General features: G+C 43.0%; 1 pseudogene; it reads right to left on the reverse strand.

Annotated features, from left to right (window-relative positions):
- The window catches only part of LOC144256077 (adenylate cyclase type 10-like), a 30,981-nt pseudogene extending 13,786 nt beyond the window's left edge, over positions 1–17,195 (reverse strand).
- Between the last annotated feature and the right edge of the window lie 2,224 nt (positions 17,196–19,419).

Below are 19,419 nucleotides of genomic sequence, written 5' to 3' on the forward strand. Positions count from 1 at the left end.
ATCCATTCATCTGCTGAAGGACACCTAGGTTGGCTCTATAGTTTGGCTATTGTGAATTGAGCCATTGATATGGCCATGTCACTATAGTATGCTAATTTTAAGTCCTTTCAGTATATGCCAAAGAGTGGGATATCTGGGTCAAATGGTGGTTCCATTCCAAGTTTTCTGAGGAATTGCCAAACTAGTTTCCAGAGTGGTTGCACCAATTTGCAGTCCCACCACCAATATGTGAATGAACCTTTTTCCCTACATTCTCACTGATATTTATTGTTACTCATGATATTTATCGTTATTCTTGATAATTGCCATTCTGACATGAGTCAGATGAAATCTCCAGAGTAGTTTTAATTTGCATTTCTCTAATTGCTGGTGATTTTGAACATTTTTTCATATATTTATTGACCAATCCTATTTCTTCCTCTGTGAAGTGTCTGTTCAGTTCCTTAGCCCAATAATTTTGATTGTGTTATTTTTGTTTTGTTTTGTTTTGTTTTTTTGGTGTTAAGTTTTTTGAGTACTTCATATATCCTAGAGATTAATGCTCTAGTTGAGGTGTAGGTGGCAAAGATTTTTCTCCCATTCTGAAAGCTCTGTCTTTATGATTTTTGATTGTTTCCTTTGTTGTGAAGAAGCTCTTTAGTTTGATACCATCCCATTTATTGATTCTTGATTTTACCTCTTGTGCTTTAGGAGTCTTATTGAGGAATTCAGTTCCTAAGCAGACATGATGGAAAGTTGGGCCTACGTTTTCTTCTAGTAGGCACAGGATTTCTGTTCCAGTTCCTAGGTCCTTGATCCACTTTGAGTTTTGTGCAGGGTGAGAGATAGGGGTCTAACTTCATTTTATTATGTGTGAATTTCTAGTTTTCCCAGAATCATTTGTTGAAGAGGCTATCTTTTCTCCAATGCATGTTTATGGTGCCTTTGCCTAGTATGAATAACTGTGTTTATGTGAGTGTGTCTCTGTGTCTTCTATTCCTGTTCCATGGGTCTTCATGTCTGTTTGGGTGCCATGCTGTTTTTGTTACTATAGCTCTATAGTATAATTTAAGGTCCAGTATTGTGATGCCTCCTGCTTCACTTTTCTTGCTGATTGTTTTGGCTATTCTGGGCCTCTTATTTTTCCAAATGAATTTCACGAGTACCTTTTCTATTTCTGTGAAGAATATCATCAGAACCTTAATAGGAATTACATTAAATCTCTATAGCACTTTTGGTAGTATGGTCATTTTGACAATATTACCTCTGCCTATGCAAGAACATGGTGATCTTTCCATTTTCTAAGATTTTCTTCAATTTCTTTCTTTAGAGTTCTGTAGTTTTCATTGTGGAGGTCTTATGTTTCTTTTATTAGATTGATTCCCAAATGTATTTTTGAGTCTATTTTGAATGGGATAGTTTTCCTAATTTCTCTTTCAGTTTATTCAGTATAGGAATGTCATTGATTTATGGGTGTTAATTTTGTATCCTGCTGCTTTGCTGAATTCATTTATGAGTTCTAGAAGTTTTCTAGTGGAGACATGAAGAATCATGTCTTCAGCAAACAGGGATAGTTTTAGTTCTTTTCCTATTCTCATCCCTTTAATTTCTTTCTCCTGCCTAATTGCTCTGGCTAGAGTTTCCAGGACTCTGTTGAGTAGAAGTGGTGAGGGAGGGAAGCCCTGTCTTGTTCCAGTTTTAGAGGGAGCAAAAGCACAAATCTTACCAGTACAATTTGACTATGGCACCCCGCGTCCTCATCGGGCTACCTGGACGGGCAGTAGTTTGCTCTTTGGCAGATGTCCTTGGGTTGGGACAATGCCCAGAGCCTCAGTACTGAATGGAAGTGGGCTTGAGACTGAGATTCTGGACTGGCTGGTGCTGGTTACAACAGTGTGGCCTGGTGATGAGAGGTTACAGCAGAGGAGGCCACTGGAGCTCGCTCTGCAGAGGCACCCTCATACTTTTGTCATCTGAACTTCCTCTGCAAAAGCTGCCTGTGAGGTGCTGTGGGACCCGGCCCTGGCCTAGGAGCCCCTCCTAGAGGCTCTTCCTCCCACTAGTCAGAGCTAAACAGGGGTCCTGGCACCCCCTAGAGGCGGGGGCTTGGGGGCTGACCTGTGTGGTGTGGGGTCTGCCTTGCACTCTCCCAGCTCCCCCTTACCCTGGAGGGGAGCTGTCTGAGCCTTGCTGGTTCAGGTAGTGGAAGTGTCTGTTCTTCTCCACGTGGGTTTGGAGGAACAGGGAGATCATGTTGTAGGGCAAAACACGGTTGAAGAGCTTCAGCGCCTTCCTCAACATCTTCATGGCAAGCACCATCTGGCCCATGTTAAAACAGACCTGGGGACAGCCGGAGGGAAGAGGAGAAAGCAGGAGTCTGAGTGGGCCTGAATTTTCCAGCCACAGACGGTGGGACGCTTACAACACAGCTCCTCTGTGGCCCGGAAACAAACCTCCTATGGGGTGGGGTGCGTGGGGGATGTAACTGTAACTGCTGGCTGGATAACTGCGTGAAGGAAGCTGCAGCCTAGGGTTAGCATTTGGCGTCTTGCTCATGTATCATGAGCTCACGTCCATTCCTAGAGGTTGTTGAAAAGGTTCACTGAGCTGTTAGCCTGGCACAGCAAGCTTGTGCGGTAAGCGGTAGTGAAGGCTGGGGGCTCGGGGCTCAGGCGGGACTATGGTGTGGGTGGCAGGAGGACTTGGGAAGCTCAAGGGTGACTTCTGCCAATGACCACTGAGTCATGCCTCCAGTGGCTTCTTACCTGGCCTTTGAGACTGTAAAATGTGGCAGACTCAAAAGTCCTTCTCCAGGACTTTTTCTACCTGAGAATTTTCAGCAGCTTCTCTCCCTCGTTCAAGTACATGTATGCCTGCACAGAGAGAGTGGCCCTGAGCCAGCAGGACAGACCCCTGAAGGGACACAAGCCCCCCCACAACCCCCGCAGTACGTGGCGGAGGAGAGGAGGCAGGCACCACTGTGGGCCTCCCCTGTCCCCAGCCCCACTGAGGACAACCACCGGCAAGCTCCAGGCAGCAGCTGCTGGGCAGAGCTCCCTGTCACATGCTCCTGGGTGCAGGATCCCTCGGCCAAGAGGACCCACTAGCAATCCCGACTTTCCTCCTGCTGCTGCAAGTTTTAACTGCCCCCACTGCCTCTGCCGAGGCCATCTCTGGGAGGCAGCAGAGGAAGGTGAGCCCCAAGCAGCTCTCCTCACTTACCGCCAGCCTCCAGGGCATGAGCAAGCACCAAGACAAGATCAGACCTGGAGAGGAGCATGGGGGAGGCGGCACAGCCAGCCTCCTGCAGCCAAGGGAGGCCAGGAGGCTTGTGAGGAGGCAGCTACCGTCCAGCCAGCCAGCCAGGTTCTCCTTGGCAGGGCGCACTGGGACCTTGCACCTGGCCCCTGCTGTCAGTCACTGTCTTCCTCTTCAGTCACCACTCCGTGTGGAGTGACAGGGCAACCCACAGGCTTTAGCAAGTTGGTCTCTGAGGTTTAGACCTCTGCCTCCTGGAACCCACTGGCCACCTCCTCACTGCCTCCCCAGCTACATGCCTGAAATACATAGGAGACTTCAGTGTTTAAACACTCGAAGGGCTGACAGACATTCTTAATGGTTTGGTTTTCAAAGTTGTATATGAATCCAAGTTATGAATGTTGATTGGACTGCCGTGATGGACAGCAATTTTAAAACAGACTAGACCAGCACTGTGGCCAAGGACTGGGGACACAGCTGCTCAGGTGTGTGGAGCTTCTGCAGCTGCTGGAGGCAGATGAAGCAAGGCCCAGAGAGACCTTTCCTCAAATTCCTTCAGGGAAGGTTAGTCGGCCAGCAACTCCAGGAGGCCCTAAGGTCAGACAGGTGGAGAAACACTAGGTTCCTCAGCCCAGCCTTCCTGCCCTGACCCATACTCCTGAGACATACAGGTGTCTCAGCATATCACAGCACCTGGAATGTCTGCAGTAAAAAAACCTCCTCAGCCAAGCCCAGCTCAACCCAAGTTGCTTAGCAGTGGATCATTTCAATGTCATTCTATGGGTCACATTGCCCTGGAGCCTTATTTATAATTATCCTGGAGACACACTCCTTTGTGCTTTGGGGTCTAAAGCTATATGTGATGATTTTAGCACAAATTGCATCAAGAAAACGTGGAGGAGGCCTTTTTAAAAAATATTTTTTAACATATTGTTTAGTTGTCAAAGGATGTTTATTTTATTTATTTATGTGGTGCTGAGAATCGGACTCAGGGCCTCACACATGCTAGGTAAGTGCTCTGCCAGTGAGCCACAACCGAAGCCCGAGGAGGCCTTTTTGGAGATGAGATTAAAACCAGATTTGCACCCGTCAGAAGACCTCTAGGTATTTCATGCTCGAAGGCATTCTGGTACCAGAGGGTGAACGTCACCAGGGATATTACTGAGGAAGGCTGTGCTGGACCACAGCTCTGATACCCAGAGTTCTCGCTGTATCCAGCTGGGAATAGGGCTACTTACCTCCCACACAGGGAGACAGGCCATGCCAGACTCTAAAGGGAGCAGTGTACTGATTGATGTTTGATCCTGGTTGCAATTTGTTCCAACTCTCTTTTCTCAATTGAACACTGCCTCTGAGCAAGGTGGTTTTCAGAGGAAAGGGGCTATGGCAGGAATCAGGAACATGGTGCAATAAAAAAGCCTCTGGGAGCTTCCCCAGCAGCTTATCAGTAGTTATCGCCCAGGATGAGATAAGCCGCAGCAATTTCCAGGAAGTAATATAAGGCTTTGTTGTTTTCTCCCAGAGCCACAAAATGCTGGGCCAGAGGCAAGATGACAAACTCCAGGACCTCCTCACACTGACAGGACTCCAGGGGGATGATGTCTTCCTCGACTGTCCTCAGCCTGGTTATAATGAGGTCAAAGAACCCCAAGATCATATCTTTTATTTCTTCAGGACTATTTAAATGCAAAAATAAAAAGGAGATAAACAGGTAATACACAGAGCAGGCTTTTGTTTTGATACCAGAGAATGCACCCGGGCCTTGCTGATGCTAGGTAAGTACTCCACCACTGAGCCACACCCCACCCCCACCTCCTTTTTCAAAAATATTTTTTAGTTGTATATGTGACACGCAATATCTTTATTTTATTTATTTTAATGTGGTGCTGAGGATTGAGCCCAGTGCCTCATGCATGCGAGGAAAGCACTGTACCACTGAGCTACAACCCCATCGCCCCAGCCCTTTTGATTTCGATTTGGAGTCAAGGTCTGGCTGGCCTCAAATTTGATATCTTCCTGCCTCAGCCTCTCAGTTCTCTGTAATTACAGCCATGCACCCACCACATCTAGCTTAGCATATTCTTTTTTTTTTTTTTGCGGGGAGTGGGGGTAACCGGGGATTAAATCCAGGGGTGCTCAACTACTGAGCCACATCCCCAGCCCTATTTTGTATTTTATTTAGAGACAGGTCTCACTGAGTTGCTTAGTGGCTTGCTTTTGCTGAGGCTGGCTTTGATTCACAATCTCTCTATCTCAGACTCCTGAAACGCTGGGATGTCAGGCATGCACAACCTCTCCTGGCTAGTGTACTCCTTTGATATGAAAATATCTTTAAAAACTAATAAGAACAAGGCAGTTAAACCTACTATAGATACTACTGACCAAAATCATCACACATAGCCTGGGCATTTTCCCATTGTGTCTCAGAGGCCAAAAGGACTGGCCAGATGAAAGAGTCTAACATCGAATTTACTGATAATGATTTATATTCTTATCTCCTAAATGGTTACATATATCTGTACCCGAGATTTTCAGGAAGTAACTCAGATCTCTTAGGAACCTCTGATTTAGCTAAGTTGATCTCTTCTTTAGCTGGAAAATAAACAAAGGAGTTGTGGGGATAATTGTAATGCTCCCTGTAGCAGAGGGGTCTGGTCTCTAGATGAGACACAATATCTTTATTTTATTTATTTTTGTGTGGTTCTGAAAGACTCCTGTTCCCTTCTGGCCACAGAGGGCTGCTGGCCAGCCAGGAGCCACATCCCCCAGCCCTGCTGCACCATGAGAAGCCTTGAGAATACTTCTTACACAGAAGATGTCATGTCTGGGCTGAGAGGGGTTATGTGTATGCTCTACTCTCTCCTTCCACAGGAAAGCAACCAACTCTGAGGACCTAAGGGACAGCAACCCAGGAGCGGTCTGAGTGCCAGACGAACTGCAGCCAGGCCACTTGTTAAGCTTTACCAGGTACAGGAGCAGGACTTAAAAAAAAAGCCTCTGTTTCAGGAAGCCTCTGAGATGTCCTATTGGTCATAGTTGACAACGGTACCCTAACTCCTCTACCCTGCACTAATTGAATAGCAATGTAACCATCCTGAACAAAGTGACTCAGTTTCAAGTGGGAAAATACAGATAAAATTTAAATGAAATGCCCCAAAATGCTGACTCAAGGATGGAGAATCTTGAAGTGAAAGTCTTTTGCTGAACCAGATGTCAGCAGAGATGATCTTATAATAGAAAACAAAGGAGGACTGTCTAATCCAGCCGACTCCATTCAGGGAGCAGAAAAACCTTAGAGCCAGGGAAGAACTGTCTTCTGTCTGGATTTGCTGGTGACAGAGGCAAGGCTACAACAGGGTCGGCTAGCTCCAAGGCCACAGCCTCCCTCCACAGACATCCCAATTTCTAGAAATGCCTTGTGAACATCTCAGGAGTTGTCTTTTATTCCCTTCCACCACGGAGCAAGCACCCCGCCCTGTACGTGTCATCAGGCCTCCTGCAGACCCCTCTCCTTCCCGACTTCTCTCATTTGTCCTCAGAAGTAGAGGCTGAATGTGTTGGGCTTTCTCTCCCCTGGTCCTGGAAAGCTTCTCTTGGAGGCCAGTAGAAGGAAAGAAACGGACCATGGAGGGAGAGGGAAAGGAAAGGGGAGATACTGGGAGTGATACTGACCAGATTACATCATTATCTTGTCATCTGCATAAATATGTAACAATGAATCCCACTATTATGTATAATTACAGAGCACCAATAAAAAATACAGAAGAAATAAAACTTCTCTGGTCAAGGTTCCCAGTGGCTCCTGCATTGCCGAATGGAAGGGCTGTGCATTTGCCCACATTTGATCACACCTTTCAGCGGCATTCAAGTCAAGCTATTGCTCTCTCTTTTCACCAGTTTTGACAACACAGATTGCCTGGGTCCCCACTCTCCTTCACAGCCTGCTGAGCCATCATCTAAATGCTGCTAAGGCTCAGCTGGGCATGGGGCTTCTTTTTCCACCCTGATTTCCCCCTTGGCTATTTCATCTGCCCATGACTTTAAATCCCATCTATGTTCCAATGACTTTCAATTTCATATGGCTAAGCCCTGACATCCACTCTAGCTACATGCCTACACATCCAAAATCCTCCTTGGCCAGAGCCACTTGGATGCCTAACAGGGATTGCAAAGTTACCATGCTCACACAGAGCTCTTGAATCTCTCCTCCACACACCTAGACCCACACACATCTTTCCTAATTTAGCATTGCTGGTTGCCATGGTTCATTGCTTCAAGGCAAGAACCCAGGCAGAGGCTAGATTCCCTGCTCTCCCCACCCTTCCTCATTCAGCCCAGCAGCATGTCCAGTGGACCCCACCCAGGAACACACCTGAATCCTACCTGTTTGCCCTCCTTCCCTTGGCACTGCCCTCCTGCATTGCCAAGACTTTCTCTGGACAGGAGCGGAGCCTGTCCTGCTTGGGCTGTTTCTATAGAGAAGATGGAGTGGGTCTTTAACAACCTGACCTGGATCTCTGGCAGAAGCTGCTGGTCCCCAGCTCCATCTCCTTCCCTCCATCCCTCCTTACTAACAAAACTCAATTTTATTCAGAATAGTTACATTTTCCAGCCTCCCTTGCAGCTGAATACAGTCATGAGTTCAAACTCTGTGATGGGTTATAGAGGAAATATTGGGTAGGACTTCTAGAGAATTCCTCAAAGGGGACGGATCCCTTTCTTCTTCCCCTTCTTCTCCTCCTCCTTCCTTCTTTCTCCTGGCACTAAATGGGAACATAATGGCTGCAGTTCCAGCAGCTGTTTTGGTTCCTGATGTTCTAGTGTCTTGTGAGAAGAACATTTTACATAAGAGCAAAACGAACTTAATAATAAGTTTAAGTCCCTCTAGCCAAACTCCTGTAATACTCAGCCAGCAATACTTCTGAGCAATCCTCTCCAACTTGTCCCAACTCACTTAGTCCCACAAGGCCCCTGGATGGTTTTATTAATTCATCTTTTTATTGTCCTCTGTCCTCCACTGAAATTCAAACTTGTGAATGGACAGGTGACCATCCCATCATTTTTACTATTACAGTCCCAATATGGACACCACTACCTGGCATGAATCGGGGCTCAATAAATATTTGATACATAAATAAATGTTTGTTGAAAAAAACTGATGAGTAGAAATGTAAAGCTATTCCTCCTCCTTCAATGTCCTATATTATTATATGTATTATTTTTAAATGTTTTAAATTGTAATGGTAGGGGTTGAGGATGAGCTCAGTGGTAGCGCTCTTGTCTAGCATTGCAAGGCCCTCAGTTTAATGCTTTGCAAGCATTTTAAGTTTTCTATTTTCTTCATTTATAAAGGTTATTATATTGAGCTTCCTACTCCAAGGACTATTTATAAAAATCAAAAGAAAAAAAGATACTAAATGCTCATAGAAGACAAGAAGAAAGCAAAGACACCACCTGCTCACCCCATAGTTTCTAAGGCCTGGAATAAGACTTCAGGTTGAAGGGTCAGACTGTCTCCTCCTTGTACTTCCTGCTCCTCCAGGCCAAGACACTGTTTCTAGTGCTCAGAGTGAATGAAGGACCCTGAGCAGGCTAAGCACTCTGCATCTGGGTCCTCCCCAGCCTGAGCCCCAGGACATCTACCCCATTAAATGAGAATAAAATGTTTTTTAAAGGTGTACACTCTTCAGGTGGAGAACTGGAGGGGCCACATTCCTGACAGGGACCTTGTGCTGGCTGTCCCCTCTGCCGGGCACACTCTATCCTAGCCATCCACACGACAACAAAGGCACCTGTGATTTCTCACCTGCTGTGATGGCTCTAACTGGATGATGAGGCGGGTACAGGCTTAGCTTGAGTTTCCCATCAGTAAGAACAAGGACAAGAGCCCCTGCCCAATGTAGAAACTGACTTGTCAGCAATAGCCCTTCTCTGTTCCACATTTGAAATTAAAAACTGATGGCCACTGAATCCTCTCTAGAGGTGTTCAGCCAAATAACTCCTGGAGCTTATGAGGGCACAGGAACTATTTGAGGATGTGAACAGGAGAATAACACATTTCCCTGCAAATACAGTAAAGGAGGATATTAAGAAAGTGGAGTGTTGGAAAACCTTTTGGCTAAGAAATTCCACTCCTGAAAATTCCCGTCAAAATAAAAGCCTCAGTATCTGCAAACACTTATGCAAATGTTTGTACTTGGGAAAAGTAGAGATAAGGTAATTACCTTCAGTAGAAAAAAGAAGAAAATAATGGTGCACTTTCATAATGGAATGTTACATAGCCACTATACGATAGAACCATACTTGATAACTCAAAAAATTCCAATGTGTTATTGAGTCAGGAAATGCAGAAAAGTATATTTGTAAATACTGCCAAATTCAGATAGATGAGTATTTATAAACATGTACATGAATATAAGCCTGTGACAGATCTACATGAGATTTGATTATGCTGGATGCAATAAGCTAGGCAAACTAGTCCAATAACATGTCAGTGTTGGGAGGAAACACAGCTCTGCACGGAGAAGGCAGAAGGAAAGCAAAGAAAGCCAAGCAGAAAGAAAAAGTGGGAGGTGACCTCAGAGAAATGGTATGAGAAGCTTTGGCCTTTCCTTCCCTCTTGGACACACAGATTCAAAGAAACATAGATCAAGTCCCTTTGTGAAAAATGAAGAACCCTATTATATGAGCAGCACAAAACTAGCCACATTGAAGTTGGTAGCAAAACCCATGAAACCCTAACAACATAAGTCCTCCCCAGGACAGTTTCAGAGTATCACTAGGAAATTGCAGCACCAGCTTCTTCCTGAGGAGGGAAGGGTGGGTCTGAACTGTACGTCCAAATCCAATTTTCTGACTTTCCTGAGGGCTACCCAAGGGTAACCCTTGGGTACTTCACTTCTTGCATGAATGTGAGTCTCACTCTGGGTGAGAGCCCCTGAGAACAAAAAGAAAAATGTGGAGGATATCTATTAAGCAAGTATGCTCTGTAGCCCTTCCCAAGGCTCAGTGCAGAGTTCACTGCTGAAACCCCCAAATCCCAGGTTCCTCATGGGAGGGAAAGAGATGGACTGCGTGTCCAACATTCTAAATTTTCCAGGGACTGAATTCTACCCAAGAGTCTGATTCCTTCTTACCTATCTTGAAGCAAGTGAGAAGCTGGCATGTTGTGGACATGTAGGAGACACTGAGAACAAAGATGGTAGTTTAGACTAGCAAGTATGCACCTGACACAGTCCCGGGACTTCGTAGAACTGAAAAGTAAGCAGATGGAAACCACCAAATTCCAGTTCTTGAGGAGGAAAAGGGTTAGACTGTATGTATAAGTTTCCAACTTTTTCAGGGGCTGCCAGAGAGACTGGCTTCTGTCTTGTTTATCTTAAAGCACTGATGGTATCCCCCAGATACCTAACACACTGGGGGGAAAGGTGGCAGTTTGGACTATCAAGTAAGTACTTATCATACATATCCTGTCTTGTTGTTCAAAAAAGTGGGTAAAGAAATCACCAAATCTCAGTTTTTCCCTGCAAGGGAATAGCTGGATCAAGCATGCAATGTTCCAGCATTTTCAGAGGCTGTCTGAGGGACTGACTTTATCTCATCTGTCTAAGAGCACTGGTGAGACCAGGCATATTCTAGATACACAAGGGTAACTGAGAATAAAGGCAAAGTTTGTACTACTATACAGTCATCTTCTACCCTCTCCTGGATCAGCACAAAATAATCAATGAGGATCTCAGAGCCTGGCTCATCTCTGCAATGAAGAAAGAAGGAAGAAAAATATACCAAACATTCAGAATTGGCTTCAGTCTCACTGTTTTCAGAACATGAATGAGACCTGGTATAATCTAGATGTCTGTGTGCCTCTGAGAACTCAAAAGAGTCCAGGTGTGCTGCTGCACCAGAAAACCAGTGATACCACAGACAGAAACCAGAAGCAGCAGAAGATTGTGAATTCATGAAGGAAAGTAATAAATAAATGCAAATGAAGATAAAAAGAACATCCCTAACTGGGAATTTACACAACCAAATCCAGCAAAGACACATACACAGAGAGTTTGAAAGGTCCCTGGCAGGGCTTCCTACTGAGAGTCTTGTTCTATAAAACTCCTATTTATGAAGACTGGAAAAGATGGTTGCTTTTTCTAATGTGCAGGTATTAACTCTAAGAGACAAGGAAAATGAACAAATAAGAACACATGCCTCTCCAAAAGGAACAAGATGAAACTTCAATACCCCAATTTTACTGACACATAATATATGAATTACCTGGCAAAGTATTCAAAATTAATTTGGAAAAAATGAATAAAGAAAATGAAAATTTTAGCAAAGATACATGTGAGCTAAAAGAAGTCTAGACCTTAAAGAAAACAGTAACTACATTGAAAAATTCACCAAAGAAATTCAGTCTGCATCAAAACATCATACTAGATCAAGCTGAAGAATCACTGAATTTGAAGACAGGTCATTTGAAATTACCCAGTTAATTGGATAAAAAGAAAAAAACGTGAAAAAGAATGAAGGAAGCTTGGTGAATACACCATTGAGTAGACCAATATATATAATGAATGTCCAAGAAGGAAAAGACAGACCCAAAAACTTACTCAAAGAAATAATGGGGAAAAAAACTTTTGAAATTTTTTTAAAGAAAAAACTTTTGAAATTTTTAAAAAATCCAAAGAAATCTAAAATAAGATGAACCCAAAGAATTCCACATTGAGAGAAATTATAATTGAAATGTGAAAATTCAGACACAAAGAGAACTGTGAGAGCAGCTAGTGAAAAGTGACATATCACATACAGCGAATTTTTCCCGAGATAGTCAATGGCTGTCTCAGCAGAAACTTTGCAGACAAAAGGGCAGTGGAACATTTTCAAAATGCAGAAAGGTAAAAAGCAACAACCAAGAATGTAATATCTGACAAAATTGTTTTTTAAAATTGGAGAAGACATAAACATATTCCCAAACAAAGCTGAAGAAGTCTATCATTACAAGACCAATCTTACAAGAAATGTTAAAGAGATTTCTTCAAGTTGAAACAAACCAAAGCTAAATAGCACCATCAATACATAGGTAAGTATAAAACTTTCTATTGAAGAATAGAATAATATATCATTGTAACAGTAATATATCATTGTAACAGTACTGTGGCAATTGCTGTTAAATTCTAGTATAAAAGTTAAAGACATAAGTCTTAAAACAATAGTATAAGATACATTCTTGGCTACACAAAACAAAATGATATAAATTGTGATGTTAATAATATAAAGTCCATGGAAATGATTAATAATGTGGTTTTTATATGCAATTTAGTTTTTATTAGTTTGAAGAAGACTGTTATAACTATACAATATTTTAAGTAAGACTGAGTGAAATCAATTAAATATATGGAAAAGAAAGAGAAATCAAAGCATATCACTATAAAAAATCAATAAAATATAAAAGAAGACAGTATAAAAGGAAAACAGGGTCAAAAGATGTATGGTAGGCAGCAAATCTTTAAAAAATGCTAGCAATGTCTTTCTGTGGTACAATAAAAATTAAATATTTGGTATTTGTACATAGTTCTTGACACATTGGTTCTACAATCTTTGAAATCTCCAGTGGTCTAAGTGCCTTCTCTATGCTCATAAGGACTGGTGACTGAATGCTACCTCTACATGCCTACAAGATGGGAGCTTTTTGCCAGAAAGAAATCATTAGAGGCATGGAAATTTCCTCTGCATTGCTTGAAGTCTGAGAAGGCAAGAAAGGATAAAGGTTTAACTTAATCTCCAAAGGCTAATGTCTTACTCTATCTACCTATCTCACAAAACATCCATAATGTAGGTTGAAGAATAGTTTGTAGAATTATGAAATTTCTTAATTCCTGTAAAGAACATAAGATACTAAGAAATTATATTTGTACATTAACTATGTTAGCATATTCAAATAATAGTCATGTAAGGTTGTTGTTTGAGGAAAATTCCAAGCATCACCTGGCAATCCGTGCCTAGTCCAATATAAATAATGTTTGAATTAATAACTAAATCTGATGTAATCACTCTAGCAAAGCATCTCTTTCCTCTTGTATATATGTGTGTGTGAGTGTGTGTGTGTGTGTGTGTGTGTGTGTGTGTGTTTGCATATATATACATGTATATGTGTGTGCACAGGTATTCAATTTGCTACAAGAACATGTACCTGCTTACTAAAAGACACTGCAAATGAGGATCAACATTGCAGCATTAACAACCATAAAACTTAATAAACTCACCTAAGTTGTGTGTTGCAAATACCAAATAATTACAAACAGCCATTAGGGACTGGTATCAGAAGCATATGCACAGGCTCTGTGTTGCCTGAGCTAAATAACTACAGTGTATTTTAATGAAGTATGTATTATATGAAATCCAAACAAAGAGATTCCATTATAAGAGATTGATTCGGGGTGAGGGAGGATGATATAATATTCATCTCTGTACAGCCTCTTAAAACTGATTTACTGCAATGGCTTGTAGAAGTAACAGATGTTTATTTGAATGAATATTCATTTGTTCACATCAAGTCTCAGTAGACAACTCTTTCCTTTTAAGAGGTCAAATTTTCCTCTTATGCAGTGTTTACTATTGTGGTTTCCAATTGTCTATTTAGAGGATATAACATTAAGAATATATGTAAAGTGGAGTCTTGAAGGATAATGATGTAGAATCTGAAGCAAAGATAAATACGCTAATTAGAAACAACAAAAATTTCAGATATAAACATTGTAGTGACTTACCTTATATTTCCTGACAGCATGGTGATCATTTCTCATCAACCAATCATGAATTCTCTCTCAAATTACCTTATTATCACACTGTTGGAGCTATAAAAAATTATTTAAGAAACAGTATTATCAGGCTTGTGATGTGCATCAGTGGTACAGCACTTACCTAGCATGCATGAGGCCCTGGAATTGAGTCTCCAGCATTGAAAAAAAGAAAAAAGAAAAAGAAAAAGAAAAGAAAAAAAAAGAAATAACATTACCGAAAAGTGAAGTGACTTCTTTAAATAACCATAGAAACCAAATAAAGAATTTTCTTGTGAAGAATCTTTAGAAATTATACAATTCTATATGAATAGAAATTATTATCCTTTGGAAGCCTGTCTGCATTTCTGACACTTGCTATACAAAATATTGTTTTCTCCCATGCATACTTTTCAAGCAAACAGCAATATCAGAACTACAGATAGTCTGTTTGTTTCATAAGTTCATGTATTAGGGCCAGTTTATCATACCTATAGTTATTTTGGCTCTGCAAAAGATTATTTTGGCAGAAGTTTTATTAGTGTCTCAAATTGTCTTTTAAGAAACTTGGCTAGGTTTATTGCCTAAGATGGCAAGTTATAAATTTCAAACCTTATTACTGCATACTCAATCCCTTTCCCCAAGTCACTAGTACTATGAGATTTTCAGGTGCAATGATTCAACATAAATTTGTTACAGAATTCCATAAACAAATAGGATAATTTTAGGAGCAGAGTTATAATGAGATAATGGTTTGGCTTTATTTTTTTAGTGCATGAAATGCTTAATATATTTGGCAGCATAACTTAATCTCCATTATCTATGGAATTATTAGAAGAACAGATATAACATGTACACTAAAATATGAAGCTAATTCAAAAGCTATTTGAATCAGCCTTCTTTCTCAAACTCTCAGACATCTATCTATTCATGGGAAAAGGTACATTATTCTATGTACTACTACATTAACAAACCTAGCCTTAATAGCAACTGGGACAAAGTGCCTTAATTTTTATTATTTCCTTAGGATGAGGGGGCTTTTGTTGTAGCTCAGTGGTAAAGCATTTGCCTAGCATGTGTGAGGCACTAGGTTCGATTCTCAGCACTACATATAGTTTCTAGGATGAATTATGAGCATTGGAATTGCAGAGCCAACATGTTGCTTACTGTACAGGTTTGAAACATATTGTTAAATTTACAAAAATCATACAGCATATTCATTGAGTGTATACTCAAATATTGCTTCTCTTTAGCCTTCCTTACTCCCTGAGGCAAAAATGAAAACAAATGAAAAAAATGAAACCTAGTGAAAACAAATGAAAAAAATGAAACCTAGTGCTATGCCCTAGGTCAACAGCTGACCAAACAACGAGCCAACAAAGCCCCTGCCTCTTGATGAGCTTATAGATTTATTAATAAGACAGACATTTATTAGATAACAGTACACAAATATGTCGTGACAAACAAACTTACATGATCCTTCTCCTGCACATCTCTTGAACTTTATATCTAACTCCATTATGACATTACCCTTAAACTTAATTGGTATATTCTTTCTTCTGTTAGATTTAGTTGCTTAAGGGCAGGGACAAACATTTGTGACTATAGTGTCTAAGTGGATCAGAGTTTCTGCAGTCAGACAATCTTAACGTACATCCTGTATCCACACTTATTATGTATCTTTTGGATAATTTTTTTGCCTCTCATGCCTCGGTTTCTTAATATATAAAATGAGTGGGGATAGTTATAATATTAACCCTATAGTGTTGCAAAAGGATTAAGTCCTAGGACATGTACAGAACTGAGAATAGTGCTTGACATATGGTAAGTGCTTAAGAACTATTAGCTATAATCATCTTTCCAGATCTAGTATAAACATTTTGTAATGTCTACTGCCTAGCTTAATAGATAAATGCATTTAACTATATCAGTAATTCTGAGTTCTTTAACATAGTCAACAAATTGATAAATGACTAGTCTAAAAAAATTAGTATGTGCTTTTGCCATGACATGAAATTGAAAGTTTGATTATAATATAATCATTATTTTGCCTCTAAGAAAAATTGTTGTCAGCTAAACAATGGCATAAATTATAATATCAAGTTAAAGAGTTAATTCAAAGATGCAACATTTTATGTGCCATTATAAATGAATAATCATTACCAATTAAACTGTAATAATATTATTTGTTACTTAGAATTTTTATTTCATGTTTATTGAAATAATTTTCTTAAACTTATTTGTTCTTGTATTTTTATCATACATCACAATATAAAGAGCAATGGACAAGTTCATGCAGTCTCAAGCAATGGTAATTGCATCACAATTGCTGCCTAAGAGTGATTGAAAACATCATTTATTGGATGGTACATTTTGATTTTAGAGATGATAAAAGGCACATGTTAGGATTAATGATATCACATATATATTTCTATGTTACGTATGATAGGGAGACCCTTAGAATATAAAGATTACTGATTTGCACACTTTCTCAGAAGTTGGGGTAGTCTGTGATGGCTGATGGTTTTAGCTTTGCTGAGATACATATTGCACATATTTTCTGTCAGGTGCACAGGTCATGGTTCTGCAGTCAGTGAATGAATGTGGTGGGTTAAGCACTCAATTCACATAGCTATGAGTGCACCCATGCAGAAACTCACACTTTCCTTGTCATTGTATTCCTAAATATAAGAACAGGCAAAGATTTCCTGTAGCCCTCTTAAATAACAAAAGTCTATTGTGGGGTAGTTATACACAAACAAGCAAAACTACTCACTCGGTGAGGTAAGGAAGCAGGGCTGGGGTACGCTTAGAGGGCAGCTGGAGCGGTGACGGCGAAGGGGACTGCGACAGCGGCAGCGTAGTTCATGTGGCAAGGTAAGGCGGAAGGCTGAGGTCCTTGTGAGGGGCAGCCTGGACAGCGTCGGCAGCTTGGACAGCGGCAGCAGCCTCCTTCAAGCGGCCAGGTAAGGTAGTGAGGCTGGGGTCAGCATGGTGCAGGGGGGACCCGGCAGTGCCCCGGTGGCAGCAGTTTCATTCCCGCCGCGTGGTAAGGGGCAGGGGATGAGCCTGGGGTCCGCTTGGTGGTCAGCCAGGGCGGCGGCAGTGGAACCTTCCTTCCCACAGCGAGGTAAGGTGGCGGGGCTTGGGTCTGGTGGGCGTCAGCCAGGGCGTTGGCTGCAGCTTCATTCTGGCCGCGTGGTAAGGCATCGGGGCTGGGTCCGCGTGGGGGGCAGCCGGGGCATCACGGCAGCAGCTTCCTTCCCACCGCAATGTAAGCGGGGCTGGAGTCCACGTGGGGGCACTGGAAGGGGGCAGTAGCGGCTTCCTTCAGGCTGCGAGGTGAGGCTTGAGGCTGGGGTCTGCATGGATGACAGCAGGGGCAGCGGCAGCGGCAGCTTAGTTCCCACAGGTTCCCACCTCGAGGTAAGGCAGCCGGTCTGGGCTCCTGTGGGCGTCAGCCTGGGTGGCAGCGGCGGCTTTGTTCTTGCCGCAAGGTAAGGCAGCGAAGGCATGGGGGTCTGCGTGGGGGTCTGCGTGGGGGTCGGCGTGGGGGTGGCAGCGACATCAGAGGCTTCAGAGGCCGCCTCCTTCCTGCCGCTGCCTCGTTCCTGCCGCTGCGACTGAGGTAGGCTTTGGGGGCAGCTAGGGCTGTGGTAGCCGCGGCAGCAGCTTTGTTCCCGCCGGGAAGTAGGGCAGCGGGAATGGTGTCCGTGTGGGCTTCAGTTGGGGCGGTGGCGGCGGCAGCTTCATTCCTACTGCAGGTAAGGCGGCGGGGCTGGGGACCACGTGGGGGGCAGTAGGGGCAGCGGCAGCTTCCTTCAGGCGGCAAGGTAGGGCGGCGGCGGCAGTTACGTTCATGTAGGGCAGCAGGGATGGTGTCCACATGGGCTTCAGCCGGGGCGGTAGCGGCGGCAGCTTCCTTCAGGCGGCAAGGTAGTGCAGCGGGGCTGGGGTCCTGGGGGGTGGGCAGTTAGGGCGGCGTCAGCAGTTACGATCTCGTAGGGCAGCGGGGATGGTGTCCCCGTGGGCTTCAGCTGGGGCGGTGGCAGCAGCAGCTTCATTCCCGCCGTGAGGAAAGGGGGGGGGCTGGGGTCAGTGTTGGGGGCAGTAGGGGTGGCGGCAGCTTCCTTCAGGTGGCAAGGTAGGACAGCGGGGCTGGGGTCCTGGGGGGTGGGCAGTTAGGGCTGTGGCAGCAGCGGCAGGCGTCCACGCCACCGGTGTCCCCGAGCTGCTGGACCTTTTGGCTGCTCCTATTACTTGGCGGCTGGGGCAGCGAGCTGTCCGTAGGCGACCTTCCCCAAAAAGGGCCGTGGAGCTGCGTGGATGCTGGCAGCAGCAGCGGCAGCTGCTCCCCTATGAGGGCACAGACATTTGTTGCAGTTCTTGGGGCTTTGTTGTTTTTCCTTGGGCTTTTACCCTTCTTTTCGTTAATTTTGGATAAAATGTCCCCCGTGATTTAAGATTGAGCAAGGAACCTTGGTGACGTGGGGAGCTTTGCAGAAAGTGCAGTTTGGATTCTGCTTTTCCCATGGTGGCGGCTGGATGAATCTTCACTGCTGGCTGTGGAAAAGGCTAGGGAAGCTTGTTAGTTGAGTTTTAAATTTCCCAGTGTTGTGTTTAAAGGTTTTACGTGCATAGAAGGGGAATGTTCGCCTTAAATAAGCATATGAGCGGTTAACAGGGAATGTTTTCCTCTGGGAAAGGGAATTTGGTAGCTCTGACCCATGTCAGTCTGTGAATATTTGGACATGTAGTGACTTTTTAACATTTTTCATAAAAATCTGTTATTTGCAGTTATGTTGTTAATACTCCTTGCCTTAAGTTCCCCGGCAAATCTTTTTCATGCCTTCTGAGAAAGTAGACAATTCATAGATTATCCAAGGAATGGAAAAAAATGTGAGTGGGTGATTTCGGACAATCCCTGAGAGCTGACATTGTAAGATTCATCCTATCCCCAGTAACATTTTCATACAATAAATGTGAACACTTTTGAAGCCTTTTTATAGAGATACAATTTGGGAATGATATTAAGATAAGGAAAAGCTGTTGATTGATTTCTTAGATTAACATTTCTTCCCTCTTCTCTTTCCTCTTTAAAAAATTTTTCCAAGTGATAACTTCATCAAATGGCCAGTGATGAGCAAATGTCCGATGATGACAGCCCCAGCACTAACAGTGGCAGTTCAGATTCAGACCAGCAAGACCCTGCTGCTCCAGAGCCTGAAGATCATGAAGAAAGAACCTTCTGCCACCCAGCTGAAGAAGAGCACCAAACTCTCTAGCAAAACCACTGCTAAGTTATCTAAGGTAACATTGTCAGGTTGTCTTTCAAGCAATTTGATGCTTTTATTTTTACATCAAGAACAATACTCCAGAATTACTTCATGACCAATTATATTTGTACTTGAAT

Source organism: Urocitellus parryii, chromosome 7, assembly GCF_045843805.1.
Source record: "Urocitellus parryii isolate mUroPar1 chromosome 7, mUroPar1.hap1, whole genome shotgun sequence".
In the NCBI taxonomy this organism is placed as follows: Eukaryota; Metazoa; Chordata; class Mammalia; order Rodentia; family Sciuridae; genus Urocitellus; species Urocitellus parryii.